Raw genomic sequence first — 23028 nt, 5'->3', positions numbered from 1 at the left:
CAAAGTGGGACTCAGTGCTGGAATCACTAGCAAAGAAAACTATTCAACTTGTGAAATCTACTCTCCCGTTCTTACCAGTACTTATGTCATTGTCTAAAATATAAGATAAAAAAATAAACAAATCCACAGAACAACTAATATTATAGATTGCAAAGTTAAAAAAAAAAAAAAGGTAAATAGGTATTTTAAATTAAATAGTTCACAAATTAATTGTGGTGCAGGTTAGGTTTTATGTCTTAAAGATTAATCTTCCAATGAGTAGATGGATAAAAACCTCTACAATTTGTGGACATATAGACATTATGGAAAGTAGGCAGTTTGGATGAGACAAAGGTAGTGACAATGACATTGGCAAACTGAAAGCTTTGAGGAAGGATGTAATAAGAAATATGAGAACTTCAAAATGCCTTGTGCAAACACTATTGCATCCTGTTTTATCTGTCATTTCCTGTGTCACGGATGACTATTAAACAGTCAGTCATGCCTAGACTGTTATGTTCATAGTGTGCTGCTGCACTGATTACATCTGAGAGTTCTCTCATTTTTTATTTAAAATGCAAGTTCTTTAGAGAAGGGACTGATTATTAGTATAATAGCACAACAGAGAGAAGAATGGCATTGACCCTGCATAAAGCCAGCGCTCAAATTCGGAAGCATTACATTTCTAATAATCCTCAGGATGTGCCTTACCAGCACTGAGCACAGCAGTCGTACTGTATCCAATATTAGGCATTTAATATTAGGAAACAGGATATCTATTGAATAGAAAGCAGAGCAAAAAGAATTATCAGAATCTAGAAAGCAAAAAGTCCTGTGAAGAGAGGTGGAAGGAATGGGGATTGTTAGAGATGATATATCTGTATTTCATATCTGCATGGTATGAAATATCATAGCAAAAAGGAAGAGAATAATCCACATTATACTAAACCATAGTATATGTAGAGCAAAACCCAGAGGACTTAAATTTTAACCAAACAGTTTTAAGTTAAACACCTGGAAAATCTTTCACTTGTAAACCTAGCTAAAATGTGAAGGAGGCTAGTTGAGAGACTGATTTCCCTGTCCTCAGAGGTTTCTGGGGACAGAATAGACATCAGCTGGAAGTGACACCTCTGTTGCTGACTTTGCCTGTGTTCTTAGGGAGGGACTTCAAATCAGTAATGCTGGATCTCTAGTTGGTTTCTCTAGGTGTCACCATAACAATGTGTAATAACAACTCCAGTAAAATCAGAAGTCTGGTGGTTACATGGATAACTGATGAACAAGGTAGGGCACCACTTAAGAGGTAGGTTAGGTAATGTACTGGTTTAAGTTTAAGTAGGTCTAACTGCTGAAGTTTCAGAAATTATACAAGTCACGATAGGTTGCTAGGAAGTGTACCAATAAAATTAAGCTTTCTCTTGGAATCTTGTCTAGAATAAGGTTGCCCAAACAAAAGCAAATTCTCAGTAAAAGACTGCTTTCTTCATCTTATATATACACATGTGTAAATATTTATTGATTTAGAAGGTCCACAAGTGAAATCTCAGATCCCTTTTGCCTATGATACGCAGCATTTCAGCACTTGGGCTTTTAATCCTAGTTTGACACTGTAGGTGAGTGAATTCTCTATAGAAATTGCTAAACCTTAATTTCTGCCACCTACAAGTCAGTAAGTATCTGCATAAATAAATTCAGTTATTCACATAAATGTGTTTCCATGAGGCTGCAAGGCTAAAAGACTCAGACTTTATTTTGGCTAGAGTGGGAAATCTCTCTTTTAGACTCCATAAAGGGTGTTTGTCCAGCCTGCATCTTCTTAACACAGATCTTTGAAGGACCCTAAGAGGACTCTGAGCATCTAGCCAGAGAAAGCAAGAGGCTTGAGTTATCTGGACAAATACTTAAACAATTTACAGGGGAGTTAGGGGCAGGATTCATTTATGTTTACTTCTACTGGCATGCAAGGACCTTTTCAAAAAGGAGGAATTCCAGTTCCTCTGGAGGCATTCTCCTCCGTCCTACATATTGTGGACCATTTGCAACTTTAATAAGCATTATCTCATAGGTAGCCCTATCTCCACTTTAAAGTGAGACTAAGAAATGAGCTGTTCATAGTTCAGTGGGTTTTTTAAAAATGTTTTTAAAAACAAATGGAATTTTAGACCACACACATACTTCTTTATGACAGACAAATAGAACAAAATTGGAGATTAAAATTAGCAATTTAACTTTGTGGCTTTGCAAAGAGTCGTATGTCTCTATGTAAATGATACTGGTCCATTTTTTTAGGATTTCTTTTGAACTTTCAATTGCCAAACTTTAAATAAAACTGTAAAGCTGAAAAAAGATCATTTAAAGCAAGCTTTTAAATGTTGTAGTGGTTTTGCAGATAGTGTGAGCTTTATTACTGGTATTTTCCATTTTAAGGAAACTTTTTAAAGCTACCTTTATGTTATCTTGAAAGGAAATGCAATAACAAAGTTTTCCTTGTCACCAATTAATAGGATTGACTACAATGAAAATTATATTTGCTGATGATCTCCTAGCTTAAATTATGGAATATCATAAACTCTTCTTCAGTCACTACACTTCTAAAGTACAATGACTTGAGGGCGCTTTCATGGCTTATTCACATGATGGACAGGAAATGACATTGTTTGATTTGTTGAGTCTCTAAGAGTTATTTGAATCTGTCATGACACTCAGCCTTCTCCACACCAAAGGTAAGACTCCATTAGTTGTCTTTCTGAAGAACACTGCAAGAGAACTTAATGGCTTTGGTGATCTGTATAAACAGCTCTTAGGGCATGTGTTTTTTTCTGGTTAACTACCAGCATTTTCACGTACTACACAGTAACTGACTTTTTTGAGGAAGCTTGACTTTGATCAATATCTCACATATTGATTTTGAGCACACGTTGTCTTCTTTACTTTAGCATATGTATCTGTAAGGTATGAGAAAGAGCTACAGGACAGGACAGTGCCTGGACTCAGAGGGCTGACCACCTCTTGTGAAGACCATTGCCCTACCACTGGTATTAGAGTCTTTCTTCTTGATGGGCTTGGGACTTGCTGGGAGGAGAATGTTTTGCTTTTGTCAGGCTCCTTTAGCTACATGATAGCTCCCGAGCTATTAACTCTGGGAGAAGGGATGCCCTATTTCCACGTCGTCTTAGAAATTTCGTTTTAGTTAAATGTAAAGTCAGCAAGTATCAGAGCTACATGCAGTTGGACTCCAATAGTAAAATAGTGTCTAGCATGGGCAAAGATAGAGAATCTTAGTTTGTCGTAGCTTAGCATGGCTTTCCAGCATGCTGGAAAGCCTACCTATCTCCTGCAACTGGAGAGCAATATAAGGTCTTTTCTGCAATATAGCCAGTTGTGTGTGTGTATATATATGGATAGTATAATCAATCTGGCAATGGGTCTTGTGCTTCTGGACTTGATGATGTTGGTATGCTTCAGATACTCTGCACGCTTTTTACTTCTTGCAGCATATATCCTGCATACTTACTGCTTTCTGCAGCACGCTCTCTGACTTGATCTGAGAAGTACACATGAGCAGACTGATACAGACTTTTCCAGGCTTCTCCAATGACGAAGTTTGGACCAGACAGATTTTTCTGTTGGAGGTACCATGCTCAGAACTGGCATCACATTGAGGAAGTAATTTCCTGAGAGTCAGGGAGCTCAAAACTCTGTTGCAGCCACTACCAGAACAGCTCAGTATATCGTACACTCTTGCACAAGTTACTTTTGGAAAAGAGGGCTGCTGACACTGAGCCTACAGGTCATATGGATTATCCTAACAGGCTGCAAATGGCCTGTGAGTCAGAAACCAAACCTTTCTGAACTATGTCTTTGTAATACAGGAGGAGGTATTTATTTTCAGCTTTGGCCATGGAAAGATGAGTGAACTGAGAGGAAGGCCTTAACTACCTCGTGATAGCTGCTTTGTGTTTTACAGTGCAGTTAGCCCCATTTCCCCATTTGACTAAAATTAATGATGTTGCTGCCTGCCACTTTAAAATCCATGCGTGTATCTGTAATTCATTTGCCTGTCTCTGTCAAGTGAGTATTATGTTATATATAGCACTGCACTCTTATCAGCTAAATAGAGGAAACCTAAGCGTGTTTTTACTAGTCAGGCTATCTAATTTGCAAGTGCCAACTTTAGGCTATTGAAATGTTATGAAGATTGCATTGTCCATGTAGAGGAGGCAGAGTTAAGGTTATATGGCTGACTTGCCTCCATGTTTATGTATTTTATCCAGGGTGTGTGTGTGTGTGTGTGTGTTAAAAATTTAATGTAAATCCATTTAAAATGTTTTATCTTGCAGTAATCCATGTAGCATACCTTTGGCTTTTATGTTAGAAAAACAAGCTCTCAGACCTAACATATTTTACAGCAGTACTTCCCTGGAAATAAATGCCAATAAACAAATGAGAAGGTGTCATATTTACTTTGAGGGTCTAAAAGCGAAGTTATTTCTTCAAATGTAAAGCATTCAACATCCTGGATGAAATGAAAAAGTCTTATCCATTAAATAAATTTCAGCACTAGCCAAAAGAAAAATCCCTCTTCTCTAGGCATGTTATTGTGCTTGTGTATGCCACGCTTTAAGTTCTTCTTTCTCGTTTGATTGTAGTTCAGACATGTTTTGTGGTCAGAAATATAGGAAGGCTGCGGGGAAAAATGTGATGATATCTGGATGATAGATTGTAATGTAGTTTCTTTGGGTTTTTCTGTTTGTTTTTGTCATGTGCTATATCTACTAGATTGCAAACACATCATCCTCACAGTAAGCTGATTGCAGTTTGAGATATTTTAGTTTTCTCACTGAATGTTACCCAGCGTTAAAGAGTCCAGGTGGGGATATTTTGGTCAGTCAGAGCTTTTCTTAATGCAAAAAGAAAATGAGAGGTTCTGTAGAGCTCCAAAAGCATAGGGTGGCTTTCAAGCAAGGGGTTAAAACTACTTTTCACAACTAATAAAATTTCAAATGCACGCTGTGTATTTTGGTGGGAGGGGGTTACAGAAAGGGAATCCTCAATACCAATTGGCTAGTCTCTATCAGCTGCAGTTGAGCTGAAGCTGCTGCTGAAGAGCAGTATTGATCTGAAGGGTAAATGTGTAGGGAACCACAGAGAGGGATTCAGTCGCTTCTGAGAAGGGAGCCAACCTCTTCCAGTAAGAAAGTGGTTTCTACCTGTCTTTCCTGCCTGTGAGATCCTTTGTGAATGAAGGGGAACACGAGAAAGGGCAGTTTGTTGCTACAGTGATTCAGAGAAAGAGGTACCGCTGCTGTGCATACCGCTGCTGCTGATCTCGCTGGTGCTGCTGCAGCTTCACGTAGCAGGTAAGGCTGCTTTTTCTGGGGAGGGGGAGGAGGGAAAATTGGGATTGCATCCCTGTGGCTGGGGCCGCGGCGTGGGGGGGTCCCGAAACACTGCACAAAAGGACGCCGGCTCCACGGAGGAGCTGCAGGGGCACACGCGAGAAATCTGGCCGTGTGGATTAGCAGGCAGTATTTTCTGCTCATCCCGGTTTGGAATCACAAAACTTCAATAAGTTCTAAACAAAGTGTGCAAGTCCGCAGTGCCTCAAGGAAGAGGAAGGAGCTGCACCTTTCCCTTCCCGCTTTGCAGGCGTCCAGCCCTCCACCAGGTCGGGCAGTGGCTCTGAAATACATGGGCATGAGTGCAAATAATTTGGTTGTGATGGGTGGTAAGATCAGTGCTGATAAAAAGGAAAATACGTCGTGCCAAATTTGAGACTTGTTTCAGTAGAAAGGGAAAATAAATAAGTGACAGTGTGAAACTTGTGGGACTGAAAATGTATTTGCCATATTTTTAGTCTTTTTTTTTTTGAGCACTCAGTCTTTTATGTGTGTGTGTGAGAGAAGGCAGGAATATGGGGGGGTAGTGGGGGGAGAATTTCTGCAGCATTGGCCTTTAAAGTGATAAAATTCAATTAAAAGAAAGAAGGTAAGGAATGCGAATTCAACTTGAAGCAACTTTGAAAACACCTGAGCAGCTTCATCCCTAAAAAAAAAAAAAAAAAAGCACTGCAGAAATAATTTAATGGTGAGAAATAAAATTTAACCCTGACACACAAGATTTTCGAATGCAAGCCAGGATTTGTTATTGTAATGTTTCAAATTGATCTTCTACAAATTAGTCATGTGATGAGCAGTAGAACATACATAATCTTTATGCAAACATTTTAATGGCAAGTTTAATCCTGAATTACAAATCATGCGCAAGTGCGCCTATAACAGAGATGTGTGAAGGTACTTATGTTGATAAATATTTCATATAATTTTTTACTGGGAATGGCTTTGTGGCTTTGGCATTTCAACTCTAAATATTTAGTCTAGATTAAGAAGGATATGTTTCTTGTATTTTAAATATTCCTTTCAAAGCACACTATGGTGGTGATGGACTTTGTGTTAATTTCTGTGTGTACTGAGTGATGGTGAACGGTGGGTTTTTTCTGTATCTGCAAACATCTATACAGAGCTAAATAGGAAGGCAGACTATTGCTGAATAGCATCCACGAACAGTTGAGGTTATTGGTATTTTTTCCCTATTTTCAAGTTAAAATATAAATCACAAAAAACCTAACTATTCACAAATACTAAATAGGTCTTATGATAATGTACCCTTTGCTGTGTATGTGATTGCATTTGAGATACAAAATAAATTGGGATTAAAATGTTTCCATGAAACCATGCTTTTAGGAAATTCACAGATTGGTCAGGAGGTCTTTATTTCAGTTCTCTGAACATCTTGTTAGACCTTTCATTGATCACAGCGTGTTTTTAAGAGGTTTCAAGGCTTCTTACAAAATATTTCCCCAGATCTGAAAGCCAGATGGTTACATTGCAGAAGTCATAAGCAGTTAATTGCTGAACTGATTTGAGTGCTCCGGAACATATCAGCATGCAGACCAAAGGCTTCCATCTCAGCTGATCAAACTAGTTACCTGACGTTGCTTTTTGCTGAAATTGGGGTCCCTGTTAGAGATGTTAGGAAAAACAGAGTCTCTTTTTTGGGCAGCAAGAAACAAAATGCTTTAGTTTGAAAAGACTTCTTTGAAAAGTGATTTGTTTGTCTTTCTCACATCTATCACATCTGTCATGTTTTTCCTCAAGATTACTTTATTTAGATTAATTTGCTGCTTCCCCCCCCCCCCCAGGGTCTATGATATCTGTTTACCTACTGTGTTGAATGATATACCAGATAAGATATTGTAAGATCTCCCACAATTTCCTTTCTATTCAGGATATGTAGACAGAATTCTCTCACAATGTTCGATACTTTGTATTTTTCCCCAAATATGTAAGAAATACTATTTCAGTTGCAATATAGTTGCACATAGAATAGATAACAGAATGGCAAATATAAATGTTATGGTTGTCTTACTATATGCAGTTTCTCATTTTGTACCCATCAGTTGGAGTTTTGTTCTGAAGAAAAAGATGACATGTAATCAGTATTCAGAAGGAAAGCAAATGCTTATTTTGCTTGCTTTCAATCTTAAATAACCCATTAGTTCAATAGTAGTGCTTGAGATGATTTAAAAATTTTATAGGCTAGCAAATTCCCAAATTGCTTTTTCTTAAATAATTTTTAGGCTAACAGCTTTTTCAGTATTCAAATTATTTTAAATACTTTCCTATATAAGAATGTTTTAGTTATTGTTGACACCTGTGTAATATGAAAATAACATGTTTATAACATGATATGGTTATAAATGCTTTATAAAAGGTTAAGAAGTTGTGTTTAAGTATTTAAACGGTTATCACAGAATTAGAGAAATCGCTAAGTTACATGCAACTGTGCAAAGCATCATTATAAAATTTTTCAAATATTTTCATAATCATCCAGAGCTCAGGTAAACTGTCTTTAACATGCTCATAGGACCTATTAGTGCCTTATTAATCTTTCTAAACTACTCAGACATGCACATTGCAATGTAAAACGTTGCAGTAAAACAGAGAGGGTAAAGTCAGGGTAAAAACTTGCACTGCCTTCTTGTACTGAAGCACACAGGCAAGGGGGTGGGTGCACAGACTTGTATCTGCTGTGCGTGCAGCTCTCATTGGGAGGGAGTGGGGCTTGTCTTCCCACATGCGCCCTACTGTGAAACTGATCCCACCACTCATAGTTTCCTGTGCCTTAACTGACTCTTATAATATGAAAACAAAGACTATTTGGAACACATTTTTCTCGGTAGCCATAACTGATCGTAAATGTCAACTTTCTTGAGGAGGGTGTATAAAAAGAATTTCTGCACATACGTCATTCTGAAGATGACAGTATCTGCCCAGGGGGACATCATACCTTTTGCTCTTGAATATATCGCTTATGCTTATCTTTCTACTTTTAAAGACCATAAGATAGTTCACGTAATCTTTACATCTGTATTCTTATTTTCTAGATAGAATATAATTACTAGAAACTGTTACAGCAAAGAAACAGAATGTGTTTTAAGTTTGGATATATTTACTTTAAAAGCGGTATTTTGGTCATGCATTCTATTACTGATTCTAACAACATATATTAATTTTTATATAACAGTATTCAAAGTTTGATAAAAGTTTTGCCTCTATTGCTTATACTTTAATATCACACAACATAGTTAATAGTATAGATGTGAGAATAGCGTGAAATAATTTTGTGATGACAACTTACATTTTGATTAAGCTACCACAGTTGTCCAATTCACAGTCATGAGTTTCTGAAAAATAATTACTTATATGTTTTTCTATTAGATGATTCTATTGTGTTCTTTTAGGAATACTAAACTCTTTTCTGAATATTTTTCGTAAGTGTGTATATGTACTGATCTATAAACTACAAATAAAAAAAGTAAAGATAAACAAATTGTTGAATAACTCCAGCAGAAGTGTCATCATTTTGTGAAAGTCTGGAAAGGAAACATGGTCAGTTAAGTTATAGTGTAAATACATAGAGAAAAATATTTCTACAAGATCTAAGTTGTGCCATTTTAAACAATAAAATATACTGGTATTTTTTCAGTATGCTACTGAGTAAAATGGCCACATTTTAATCTCTTTTCCACATTGTCATTCATTTCTGACAGCTAATATGTTTGAACCTGTAAATTAAAGAATGTTAATAGAGAGAGGCAGGTAAGAAACACAGAACAAGAAAAAATTAATGCTGATTGCACAGTGTCTTTGATTTTTCTTAATTTGACAGTGGCTTTTCTATTCATGTGTTAAGAGAAGAAACTGTAATACCTCTGCATTTATCTGCTCCACTTGAAATCATGTGTATTTACCTACAGCATCAGTATATTGGTTGGTTTCCAGGCTATTCATTTGCAAAGCACTTGAGGGATCTTGAATTTGAAAATTCTTACATGAAGCCAAATACTATTCTGCTTTTAAATAACTCATAAAAATGCCTTCACTTAAAGCATTTGTATGTATACACAAGTTTGGGTGTGTTTATACGTACCCTTTAAACAGAGACATTTTTATGAGACATTTTAAAAGGTGAGCAGAATGTAAGTTTATATAGCACTTATCGAGTTTAAGGTATCACAAAGAAATGAATTATGGTGCATGGTGGCAATAGAGACTTAATAGACAAATGCTACTAAGAAGGGATGTGTTTGGTTTATTATGTGTTATAACACTGCATTATGAAAAATACTATGTGATTTTTGCTTTTTCTTAGGCTTCTGACGGTTCACTAAAGGAACTGAAATATAACATCTTATATGAAAGATGGCCCCTCTTCTTTTCCACTCTAGATTTCACTTTCCTAAAAGTCCTTGATGGGGAGGGAGGGCTGGGCTCTGCTGTGGGACATTCATTTGTCTCAGTATATTCACTCCTACTGGCCTACAGTTAGGAGCTGTATGATATTTGTAAGTGGTCGTGCCGTAGTAGTAGGAGTAATGTTGGGGTATATTGTCACATGTGTGTTATTTGTATTCTGATACCATCAGATTCCACAGAGTAAACCTGACAGCGTATTTTTTAAGGCAAAAACTAGAGTAAAGGAGTACAGATTCCATCATGCCATGTTAATACAAGTTGCTGTTCAGAGACCTCAATTTAAGAAAGACGGTTAAGTCCATCTCTGTTCAGAATGCCAGTTAAGAGTCTACCTAATATTAATTTTATTGATTTTTGATGATTGATTTGGATTAATTTGATGATTTCCATATATGGCAGCATGGTTTTAAGAAGCTGTCTGCTAAAGAAAGTACTCTTTTTTCCCTGAGATGTACTACAAGAAATTAATCATCTCTCATTACTGAAAAGCCTACATTATCGAATAAAACAGGAGTAAAACGTAGTGTCTTGGGCACTTTGTTTTATTGGATCCTCTTTTCTAATTTCATTGTTCTTTATTGTTTTACCTTGACTGATTTGTTTTCTTTTATCCAGTGAAACCCATTGTAAGGGCCTCTGAAATAATTGCTTTGCTAAACACTGTTTCCGAGTTGCATTTCCCTGACAGATCAGGTGAACTTTATATCATAGCTTATTATAGCTATATACTTTTAAAAAATCTTGCTTCATTTTTTGCTTTGCATTATGTTTCTTATCTGCTTTATCTCAGTATGTAGATTATTACTATCTAGAGCCAAATTTAGTTATAAACTGAGTTTTGAGGTGTTCTGACCACAGGTTCAAAGTAGACTCTCCTGTTGCACTTATTGTCGTTTAGTTACCATTGTCACTTACCAAATGACAGATATTCTCCAAACATCTGTCCTCTGGTAGCGGAGTCAGAGGTGGCAGACTGTACAGCGCTTTCACCCACACAAGTAGTCTCTTTCTCAGTTCTATTTTGTACGTTATGTCTTATCAACCACTGAAAACATTGATAACGGCATGAAGTATGATGTGACTTGTGTGGAATTAAGAGCTGCACCTTGAAAAGGTGCAAAAGCACTTCAAAATAACAAAATGAGTCTCACAGGCAATGTGTTAATGATCTGATGGATTGAACTGCATATTAAAAAATAATGATAGGGAAATGATAGTACTGAAATCCATTCTTGGTTTAAAATACTTAGCAAGAAAAAGAGAAATTCAACCTAGCTAAAGTTAAATAAAACCTCTTTGCTTCAGCTTTCCTGGCATTGATGGAAATACCCTTGGTTCTGGTCTTTGTCAGAGAAAACAAGCTGCATGATTCACTGAAGAGACAGCTCAATGAACAGGCATGACAGGCTTGATTCATCAGCATCCTTCATGTTGCATTCCAGTAGTAATTATTTATTCCTGTAGAAATTGGTTTCAATTTTGGTTGAGCCTAGCCTCTTCGGGAGCACAGAGCAGGAATAAAGCTGGCTTAACCTTGGTTGGAGACTCTCTCAGTTGCAAAGATAATACCGTTCTGTTGTTGGCAAATAGTGGGCATTTGGCCAGGCAGAGAGTACGGCTGCCATGTTGCTGCCCTGCTCATTACTTACCTGCTGGTAAAGCTCCTTGTGGGAGCTGCGGTTAGTACGATTTAGGGAAGACATGAAACTGCACTGTGGATTTCTTTGGAAATGGACCAACAGTCAGCAGAATAGCTTGGGTCTAACCCTCTTCCTGCAGGTGGCAGACTTTGTCAGGACAGATTCTTCTATGAAATTTTTGCTGTCTGACATCTGCACTCGGTTGGGCTGATATAAGAAAATGAGGAATTAATTAAGCACTAGTTAATAGTAACACATAAACTTAATGAAGATTCACCTAAAGTGTAAGGCATGGCTTTGGGTGATTTGTTTCATACCAGTTGCCACTTTCTTACCACCTGTCTTTCCTCTTTTGTAATTTATAAGCTATATTTTAGATCAAAGATTTGGCCTCCCTATCATGTATTTTCTGTCTCTAACCACTGACAAACATTAGGTAAGGTAATTCAGGCCTAAAGCCGTGCTTTTGGTCCACTGTCGGAAGAAGAATACAGATGAATGAGAAAGCAAGTCTGTGAGTGCGTCTAAAGAAGGCTGCTGTGTGACTCAAAAGCACATGATGTTTCAAGCACTTCATTTAATATGTACATTCACGGAAAGGGATATCTCAATCCAGTGCGTAAGACCTACAGTAGCCACTTAAACTAGGCAGAAAGAAATAGGTAGGCGACTGCCTATATTTTTCCAGTTGCTGTTTCTGGAAGCTGTGTCAAGTATCTTTCCATGTTAAAATACAGACACTTTTCACCACATACCACTTAATGAGGAGGCATTTTACCATTTGAAACTTCAGAAGTCTTTCAGATTGTGTCCGTGTCCTGAAACCTAGGTTTTTACCTATTGAACTAATTGAACTCTGATAACTTAAGAAAACCAGCTACTCTCACCAGCCGCAAAGTTGGCCAAAGGCTGTCCTTGACTGCACATACAGATGAATTTCTGATGTATATGGATGTTTATAAAGAGGAATAAGGTCTATAGAAAATGTATTATATAAAAAATATTGCTGTTTATTCTCTATTTTTTATGATAGCATGGCATCTGTTCTCAGTGATAGGAGCAGATACTAATTCTATCCATTTAAAAACTAGTATCAGTAATAGAGAAAAAAACCCAAACATATATATATAAATTTTGCTAATGTTGGGTTCTAAGAACTCATCCAGATAGTTAGGAGACAAGAATGAACTTTTTGGGTCGATGTAACTATTATTTCTACAGTGTGTAACTTGAAAGAAGAAGAAATTATCAGTGTCGTTTTTTTGGCTGTGACAGAGAGAGAAGGTGATCAAAGAATAGATTGCAACTTTTTTGTCCTATATTTCTAAGTTTTGTCATAAGCACTTATGTTGATTTCTATGTGCTCTTCTCTAATTTATCAATTGCCCCCTTACACTGAGAAAATGCATTTTTATTCAATTACTAGATCAAATAGAAATCAGGAAGAAGAACTCATCAGTGGCCTGCATACAGTCCTAACTGTTTAAGGTTAAACAATTTCTACCTATAAAACTTGGTATGCTATTTAAATTTTATAGACAATCATATTAGATCATCAGGTAGATTCCAGAAATACAAGTGTAAGACAGACTTCAAAGTTAGAGAAGCATCTGATACAGTAGCTTACTCAAGTGTCTAACATTCAGCAAAAGCTGTGTGTGGTTCATGGGGACTTCATTATTATGCACAAGAAAGGTATTTCACTGGATTTGGTTCCCAAGGCTGTAGAGTGAATTGAGTTGTTTCAACATGAATATGAATGTCCTTCTTGAAGCCGTGACTGGAGGAAAAAAAATTGACTACCCTTATACTCAGGCTCTTGTCAGTAAAAGCAGTATGCCGTAGTGAATTTCAATCCAGCAGGTAAAAGTCTCAGAGAGTCTGGAGGAGGTATGAAGGAGATGAGTATATAATTTGAGTATATCAAAAGTGAAGTATGCCCCAACAAAGAAATTAGCAAAACAACGTGTATAGTAATATTTAGTAGCTTATTCCGGTACACCTTTAGAAATGTAATCAAAGTTATTCTGTGTGGATGCCCTGGAATTCACAAAAAGGGCAAGACAGACTCCCTTAAAACACCTTAACTGTACTCAGAACAGCTATATAACAGTGTCATATGGGAAGTAGTCACAGATATTTTTTAATTTTTCAAGGTGAAAGTGAAGAAAGTGGAAGCAAATAATCCGTCCTTTCTAGAAGCAAATAAAAGGGCTTTCAGGTGTTAGGATTACTGATTTCTCCTCTATTTAGCATGTTCTGCTGCATATGCTGCTCCTGAATTACCCATGCAGTTCCTGGAGATGTCCTCCTCTCAACTGCTAAAGCTCATTACTACTTTTGTCAGGCAAAACTGGTTTGCTAGGGTATAACAATTTGCTTAATAGACTCATTTATTTACTCCCCTTTTTGCAAAGAATTGCTATAGGTTTTATAGCTGTAAAGATAAAAAGAAAACTTTTTTTTTTCAAGAAAAAAATTATTCTTGATTTAAACTTTATTTCAGGAAAATTTAGGAGGAAAATTATTTCTTCTTCATTTATGATTCAGCAGTCTCAAAGGATGGTATCCATAATTCCTTATTGCATCCACAATTAAATAAAGCTGCCAGGTTGCAGCAAAAAGGTGGAGGGAAATCTTTGAAAGGTTTGTCTTAACTGGTTCTGAAGCTAAGTCCTGTTATCTAAACGGAACAGTGAAGGACTGGTATTAACACCTGGACTTATATCTATACAAAGTCCAGAATTCCTAAAGTAGCAATTAAATGGTTTAATGTTGAAAACCTCCTAAGCTGAATTCTGAAGCTCTTTTCTGAAGGGCAATGTTAATTTGTTATGTAGTGCTGATTCAGATTAACTGGAAGTGCATTAATTTTCACACAGTCCCAGTCTTAACTCGTTGTGCTACAACAGTTTGTGAGGAATAAAACATTTTGAAATAAGTGATTATTGTCTCCCTTCTTTAAGACAAAAGTTAAATTGAGACACATATAAAAATACCTTTCTATATATGTGTAAATAAGTATGTTTCAATGGAACATTCTAAAATTATTCTTGTCTAAATCTTAGGTTTTCCCTTCTTTCTTGCCTATCCTTTAAGAGCATACTTACAATCTCAGTTATACTCAAGCTGTAAGTTCTAATAGAATATAAGTCCTTGGAGCATTAACAAATCTCTCGGCTTTTAAATAGACTGTGACCTATTCATTTACAGGGCTACTTCAATAAAGGAATAGCTCACTTAGGTTAATGATGGATCATGGTGTGATTCGATTTGCAGAGTGCAGACTTGCCCATTATCCCCTAATGTTTGTATGGGTCATGTTATCACATCCAAATAATGATTCATGCCACCCCTTGTTCCTGGAGATATCGCAGTGATTACAGGAAAGCTCGGCATGCTAGTACACAAAGTCTTTAGGGTTCTCTTGGCTGCTGTTGAATTATTATTTTTGGCTAAAGTATGATAAAACAGGAAAGACTCAGGTTTCTCGGTGACTGTGACACCTTCCTCTTGTGATTCAGTTGGCCATCTGGCTGAGCAGACGGGCTGGACATTAGCAGAAATCAGATCTGCCTCTCTGTCTTTTGCTACTTGCTTTTTTCTTTTTTTTTTTTGGTGAGGAAAGTTAGCTGCCCCTGACCTGCTGTGAGAGATTATTTGCAAGTCGAGTGCCTTGTGATGTTTTTTTTTTTTCCTCTCAGCTTGAGTATCTAACATGAAGATGGAGCAATTTCCAACAAGAAGAAAACATATCGATACTTCTGTACTGACTGTAGATATCACACAGGAGAGACTCAGGCTGATAGCCACATTGAGAAGGGGAAAAAAAGAATATGTTTTCTAGTTGTGAATACACTGCAAGTATCAACATCATAATTTCTTTTTCCAGTGCTGCCACACTGTCATTTACTCTGAAGGATTGTCCTCACATAGGCACAGCAATTCAAACAGTCTAAGTGATAGGATAAGAAGTGAAATTTTGAATATGCTTGTAAATGTTTGTAAAATACTCTTATAGTTTATTTTTACTTCTCATTTTTGGGGATGATCTGGGATTTCTTGCCTACCACTGCATTTATACTCAGTGACCATCAGGCTGCTCACTGGTCCAGCTGCTGACAAACACTAAATCTTCTTAAATGCTTCCAATAAAGCTGTCATAAACCTCACTAGCACTGAACCCTCCTAAACATAAACCACTCCTAGTTAATATATAATGCAGCTAAAACATGAATGGGCAGAGGAATAGTTTTCTATATTTTCTTATACAAAAATATAAGACCTAGGGAAATAGAAAAAAATAACTACTTTGCTACCAACTGCACGTGAAACCTAGATAGAGAAAAAATTGCTGTAAGAAATAGTGCTGTTCAAGTGAATTAGTTTTGTTATAGCTGAATTTAAAGATTCTCCAACAGCTTCTGTCATTAGAGAGAGAGAATAGTTGTACATGGTTCAAGAACACTTCCCTAAGGAAAGCCACTGGTAGTGAAAAATCCAAATAGAAAGCACCTGTTAACATTGGTTTTTTCCACTTTCTCTGCTTCTAGACAATGACAAATACAACCACAGTCAACAGTGTCAAGTAGCGATTAACTATTTTAAAATATCCTTTTTTTAACCCTTTCAACTTCTTTTCTCACCCACTCACATATGAAAATTACATTTCCTGAATAGTTTGAATACTATAGAAGGGGCTGGTAGCTTAAATCAGACATCAGAAATAGAATTGTATTTCTGCTGGGCATGGAGTAAGGGAAAAGTTGGGCACTTACAATAAATGAGTAAAGCCATTTCATTACCTTACAATAGATTTGGCTCTCATTATACAACATTTTTATTCTGTTCTAAAAGCATTATACAAGGACCTCCCCAGAAATAGTGCCAAGGATCTCAAAACTGTAAGCAGATTTCAAACCTAAATTAGATTTCCCAGCTGCTTAGTGGTATATACTCACAGTGAAATAGTGAAAAATGGCTTTTGAAATGTTTACTACATTAAAACTCTGAAATGTTTTGCATATTTTAATTTGCTGAGAGTTGCAGCAAATTTAAGACTCGGAAGTCCCTTGTGATAGCTGTCTGAAGCATTAATAGAAAGAGGTTTTCTTCCTTTTCGCTCCCCTCACATCAACAGTATAATGATTTTTGAGGATCAATATTATATGCCTGTGTTTGGAAGCTTAAAGCCATGCAATCTTATTTCTCTCAAGTGTTTTTCTTCCTTAAGCATATAAAGCTTACTGAAATTTGAAAGGGTATTCAAACTCACCATTTGCGAAGACCAAAATCCAGGGTCTTGCTCCCTCCTTCCCAGCTCCTATTTCCAGTGATAAATGTTTCAAAAAAAAAAAAAAAAAAAAAAAAATCTGTTGTTTTGATCATATCTAAGAAACGTTCAGAAGTAGTTCATCTTCTGAATACAATGACCCATCTTTCAAACTCTGCAGACTAATATCAGGGAACATGTGAACTATGGGCACTTTTTACAAGCAAAGTAAAGATTGACATTCAAACCATAACCATAGTTGTAACTATTGCCTAGTAATTTTACAGCAGAGTAATCTTTGTAATGAAACATAAAGGCTTAACATTTCAAGATTTCAAAGTGTGTGTTAATGCTGATAATTGTAGATTAAGTTGTCTGCCAGGTATAATGGAAAAGCATGGGATTTTTCCATTTTGTTTTTATTTTTATCTTCATCTTCAATATATAAATATAATGTGGCATTTCTGTACCATTATGTCCTTATTTTCTTTGTACTGAAAACAATGCAATGAAAAAGATGGCCTGAAAGAAATTGTTGGTTCTGTTGTTATTTTTCATAGAGACTAGTGGAATCCATCCCTAGAAAGAAGAAATTGTAAATGTCACCATGACAAAATATCTACACAGAAATTTGTGAACTATTTTATTTATTTGCTATGTGAAGATATGTGGTGAGAATACATACTTAAGTCATTATTCTTTTTATCATCTTTACTTAAGTCATTATTCTTTTTGTCATCTTTGAGATGATAGTTAGCGTTCTTGTTCATATCTTGATATTTTAAATGGAAAAAGAAGATCCTCAGAGGAATTTAGGGCCATAACTTCCTTCTGCTGAATTCTAATTCTCAAGTAGGAGCTAAGTGCTCAGATTTCCTTAAAGATTTAATTTAAAGCCTTATATAGAGACTGACCCTAGATGAGAAGCAATGCAAGCAAGAAATGATGTTTTTTTATGTCAAATGCAAAGCTTTTTTATTTCTAAGCTATCAAACATCACTTATCTATGTCTTACCTAAATACCCATAGACATGTAAACTTATCCCTGTCATGAGTATTAAGAAGCTCATTAGATCTCCTGTACAACAGAAACACCTGACAGAAAAAAAAAAATAATCTTCCTCTCACAGCTTCTCCTGGAGTTTGCTTTATATCATATACTTTTTCCTCTATGAAGAGAAGACTTTTCAAACTTTTGTGAACTTAGTTTAGAATTATAACGTGGAGCTTTCTTGTCCAATTAATTTCAAATTACAAGGGCAATGTTTATTTCTGCTTCAGTTATAGTTTAACAATTCCAAGAAAAACTTGATACCGTGGTATCTTGGTAAAGGGAGTGGATAAGAGAGAAGAAATTTACTTAATTTCAGTAGCAGTAGTGGTTTTCTGAATACTGCTGTCACTATATCATTTCACTTCAATTTGCTTATTTATTTAAGTAATATAGGAGACTTGTCAGCAGCTAATGCTGTAGGTAATATAAATTATGCGAATCAGTTTATTTTTGACACTAGGCAGCTAGTCCTGATGCCCTTTGCATCCATGTTGTATGTGACAATTTCTACATTTGAAATTTTTATTGTTATTTTTTTATCCCCCTGTTAAAGTTAAGTCACCTAACTGCAGCAGTAACTATTGGCATGATGAGATAATTATTCAAAAGAATAAACCCATGAAATTATAAAACCAGGAAGTTTGAATATTACCTAATAATACTAAGTAAATGTACAAATGTGATTACGCACCTTTCATAGATGGGAAACTGCAAAGAGAGGTGCTGTGAATTACTGAGAATGAGGCAGTTCTGTCAGCCTCAGGATGAGCTGTAGAAGCCCTGGTCAAAACCTTCCAGATGGAAATATTTCTCTAGTGAGAATTTGATTTTCAGCTGGAGAAAACTTTTTGCAAACAGAATTTGCTTTTATGAAGGAAAATTTAAAATAAATAAATAAATTGTTGAAACAAAATATTCCCCAGATAAATGCATGAAAACGGAAAGCATTTAAGTCAGAAAGATTGCATGATGTTGAACTTGGAGTTGTTGCCTCATTTGCTCCTTCTCACTGAAAGACAGAAACACTGTTTGCATTTCTCCCCACATAATGCTTCATGGCCTGGACAGCCTTATTCACTAAGGGAAGTGTTGGTCTGTGTAACAGCATGGGGAATACAGTGGTGAACAGGAGCAGAGAGAAGTGCCATTAAAACAAGAGGAAGACTCTAGAAATCTTGAACTCCATCTATCAGGTGGCATGAAGGAAATATTCCAACTGAGCGTTTTGGCTAAAATTATATTTTGTATTTTGGCCCTTTTTTCTCTGAAAAGCTGAAAGTTTTCAACAGCAAATCCCTATATTTTCAACATCCCTAAACTGTCTTATTTACTACTTTACTCCTAACTCCACATTTTCTGCATAAGATTTAAGCCCCCAAAGTATGTTTCATCTGTTGCTTGTGAACTTAATAATGTGGAAAGCTGTGTTTATCCATCTTCTTTATAGAGGTTTTCACCTCTAATTTATTCAGCACTCTGTTTATTCTATCACTTCTTCACTCCAGATCAAGACTTACAGAAGGACAAATGACACCAGAGACTAAATTGTAGAAGTTTAAGAGCTTGGGAGAATTATTAGGCCTTAGTTGTTGTCTGACAACCTAAATAATTATCTTAACATCAAACTCTGACTCTCTTCTACACTTAGCAGAAACACTGCACACTGTTCCAGCATTCTTGTAACAGCTATGGCTGGTTATTTTCCATCTTTCCTTGAGGACATTTATCAGATAGATAGCTTAATGTTGGTACCTTATGATTTCTTGACAGCTGGCCATAAAACCTGATAAATGCTCCTGCCAACAAAGCAACACGTGGGTTCCAAAAAAAGTTTGCAAATTCTAATAATGTAGATTATTTGATTGATGCGCAGTATGCAATTTAATTACAAAAATAAATGAGGAAGAGGAAATTTGTCACTTCCCCATTCATTATTGCTTAATTAGACTACAACTAATCAGGGTTTATGATTGGCTAAAATAACCTCAGATATAATTTACTGCACTGCCATTACAGTCAGATAAAAAGAAAAGCATGAATTATCCCTCACTGCCAAAACAGCACAAAAGAACAGGGAAACAAGATGAACCTTAAACTATTGTAAACATTACTCTGTCTGCAATCTGTCAGATTAGTAATTTATTGCAACAAATGAAATGCTTCTATTGTGAAATGACAGAGTACATTTTTTTCAGTATGCACCATTTAGGTATATTCAATTTCTGAGTACCAGAGTAGATCAATACTGCACCTGAGACCAATGCATTTATTTTGGTTTTGGCTTGTGTAAATGCATTCTGCATACTTTGCTTAACATCAAAACACAGCAAATGGGCCAAATGGATGGTGATAATAACACAGCTCTGTGATTGTTATAGCTTCATTGCCAAGTCTAAATGTGGAGCACAAAATTCAATTTAGGTGGGGGTTTTTCCTGAGCCAATTATATTTTACCAGTCTGGTTATGCCATGATGTCTGTTGTGTGCTTCTACTACCTGTGTTGCTGGTTTATGTTTTAATGCACGTGTATTAGGGGAAGAAGACAGGATAGAGAGAGAAAGTAAACTTTCCTTATTACGTACTCATACATGCTATTTTCTTGCAAGGGTGACATCAAGTTTACTTATATCCCCATGATACATTCATGCCCATATGAAAAGAGTATATAATTTGTTTATGGGAATCTGATAACTATGCAGGAAAACAGATCAGGTGCGTGTGGTGCAGGGGATGGAAAATTCTGATTAGTCAAAGTTTGTTCTTCTGAGATACTGTCATTGCTTCAAGATGTTTTGTATGTCTGGGATGGAGGAAAAGAGAGATAGGAAGAAAGATGTCACAGCAGAAGTTGGCACAGTGGTTAAGGAATACTTTTGGGATGTAAGAAAAAAGTTTAAATCCCTATTTGCCTTACCCACGCTTTCAGAGGCAGGTGGGGTTTCTGTTTCTGGGCCAAGCAGGGACTTCAAACCTTGGTCTCCCTAAATCTTGGATGAGTTAACTTCTGCGATATTAGCTGGTCTAAAATTTATCTTCAGACTCTTTACAGATGATTCAATATTGTCTGTGAGGAGTGGGAACACTCGAAGTCTGAAAAAGTGTAATGGACAAAAGGTACATTTAACCATCTCTTCATACAAATTTTTTTTTCTTTCTTTTTTTTTTTTTTTCTTTTCACAAGTTCTAATCTAGGGGATGCGTTTTGGCTGAATTTATTTCCTCCTCTATTAGTGTAGACCCAAAATGGTTCAAGAAAAAAGGCAGACAATGGGAAACAAGTATCTATGAAGAAAGATCTGTAATCTTGAATCTCTCTCACAGTGCAAAAACTCTTGAGGTTATGGCTAAAAAATAAGTAATTCATTGAAAAGTGCTTATCTCCTTGTAATACAGCTGCACACAAGAGCAGCTTATGTGCCTTGCTGAGGGCTCAAGCAACAAGCCACAGAGTCATTTTTATTTCCTTTGATGCTATGGCTTGTAATTAAGCAGGTGCAATGTGTAAGGCTGAGTCATGTACAGCCACCTTTGATTATTACTGCTTCAAATAGCGCATAAAAAATGACCAATTCACTATTCTGTCATTGGCAAGGAATCACTGAAAATGGCAGAAAACTGTATACTTGCCTCTGTTTATTTCTGCAGTAAGATTGTTTCTTGTGTTCTTTGTTTTAGGGAGAGCTTGTCCATGATGTGCAGGGCATCTTCTCTATGTGTGTGTGCATGTGTGTGGTCTCAGCATCCTGATAGTGTCCTTATCTTTTCTTTTTTCTCCTAAGCTTCTGATTATTTTTTTTAATTGTGCTTTTTCTTTCTTTTGCACATTTTTTTTTTCTTCTAATAATTTCTGCCTCTTTTGGTCTTTCTGTATCTTCCCTTCTCTCATTCAAAAGAGGTAATGTAGCTCAGTGATGCTACCGTATTAGATATAAGGAGCCTTCTGCTTCATTCCAAGAAAGCTGGGTCACATCTGCAGCAAACAATAGTTCTCAAATGCATCAGATACAGAGAAAGAACCCTGAGGATTTATATAGCGCAAAAAAAAGCTGTAATATTTTTGTAGTTATCTGCATTTGCATCATATCTGTACCTTAGTAGACATCTCTGCCATTTTATTGCACCTCTATTTTTACTTCTCTATTTTGTAGAAATACAGATTGCACCATGGAACTGAGGATGTGAAGACACATCCAATATCTCTGCATCTTTGTCTGTAAATACAAGAAAATCTCCATATCGTATGGTCTGATCTATAATAAAATTATTTAAAGGAGCAAGGTGGAAACTCTTAGGTATATATAATCAATATAACTGGATTTCTGCAAAGATTCTGATAGGATTTTATTGTGCAAAGTGGAATCTTGATACAGATAAATATTAAAGCATTACATATTATGATGTCTCCTTCACTACATAAGCAATACTTCACTAAGAATTTATTTTTTTTCTGTAGAGGCATTTGAATAATTAAGCAACCAGAATAGGTGAAATAAGACAGACTGTGATCTAGACTTTTGATATGCTTTTTAAAAAGGTGCAAAATTATTTTTATTACAATTGTTCACCCTCAGGCACCTCCTGTCTGACCTTGGCAAGACTTGCAGCAAGGGCTTTTACAAAATGTTTCTAAGGAAAACTCATGTGTGTGAAATTTCCACACAGATTCAGACATCTCAACAATCTTTAAAAAATGTGCAATATTTTATTCGTTGAAGTACTTCTGTCAAACATACAGGCTCTGCGTTTATCCTCTTTGATGGTAACTTTTGAATGCTCTCCAGGTGCTGCTCTGCCTCATGACAAACTAAAACAATAGCTTTGCAAGTGATGCCATCTGCCTGCATCCTTTGAAATATGTTAACTGAAAACCAGTAGCCTCGGAAAAGGATGAACTGTTTCAGACCCAAATGTATTAGCTTCAATTGTACTCCTAATACTGTGAAAACCCTAGCTATAACTGGGGCTAGAGAGTCACGCAGGATCTAATGTGTCACTTGGCTGAGACCATGACTGTCACAGCAGGTGGATTCCACCAAGGTCTGCGGCCTTCTCAGCCAAGTAAATCACACAGAATCACAGAAGGGTAGGGGTTAGAAGAGACCTTTGGAGATCATCTAGTCCAACCCCACTGCTAAAGCAGGTTCACCTAGAGCACGTTGCATAGGATTGTGCAGGCGGGTTTTGAATATCTCCAGAGAAGGAGATTCCACAGCCTCTCTGGGCAGCCTGTCCCAGTGCTCGGTCACCCTCAAAGCGAAGAA

The 23028-nt window shown here is 36.4% G+C and overlaps 1 protein-coding gene across 1 annotated transcript in view; it reads left to right on the top strand.

The window, feature by feature from the left end:
- The first annotated feature begins 5061 nt into the window (after positions 1–5061).
- Positions 5062–23028, top strand: part of CDH12 (cadherin 12) — a 591317-nt gene continuing 573350 nt past the window's right edge. Inside the window, exon 1 of the mRNA XM_075744849.1 lies at positions 5062–5342. The gene's annotated coding sequence lies outside the window, so the exon portion shown is untranslated. The remainder of the gene's footprint in view (positions 5343–23028) is intronic.

Source organism: Balearica regulorum, chromosome 2 (genome assembly GCF_011004875.1).
Source record: "Balearica regulorum gibbericeps isolate bBalReg1 chromosome 2, bBalReg1.pri, whole genome shotgun sequence".
In the NCBI taxonomy this organism is placed as follows: Eukaryota; Metazoa; Chordata; class Aves; order Gruiformes; family Gruidae; genus Balearica; species Balearica regulorum.
This window is presented reverse-complemented; position numbering and strand designations above follow the sequence as displayed.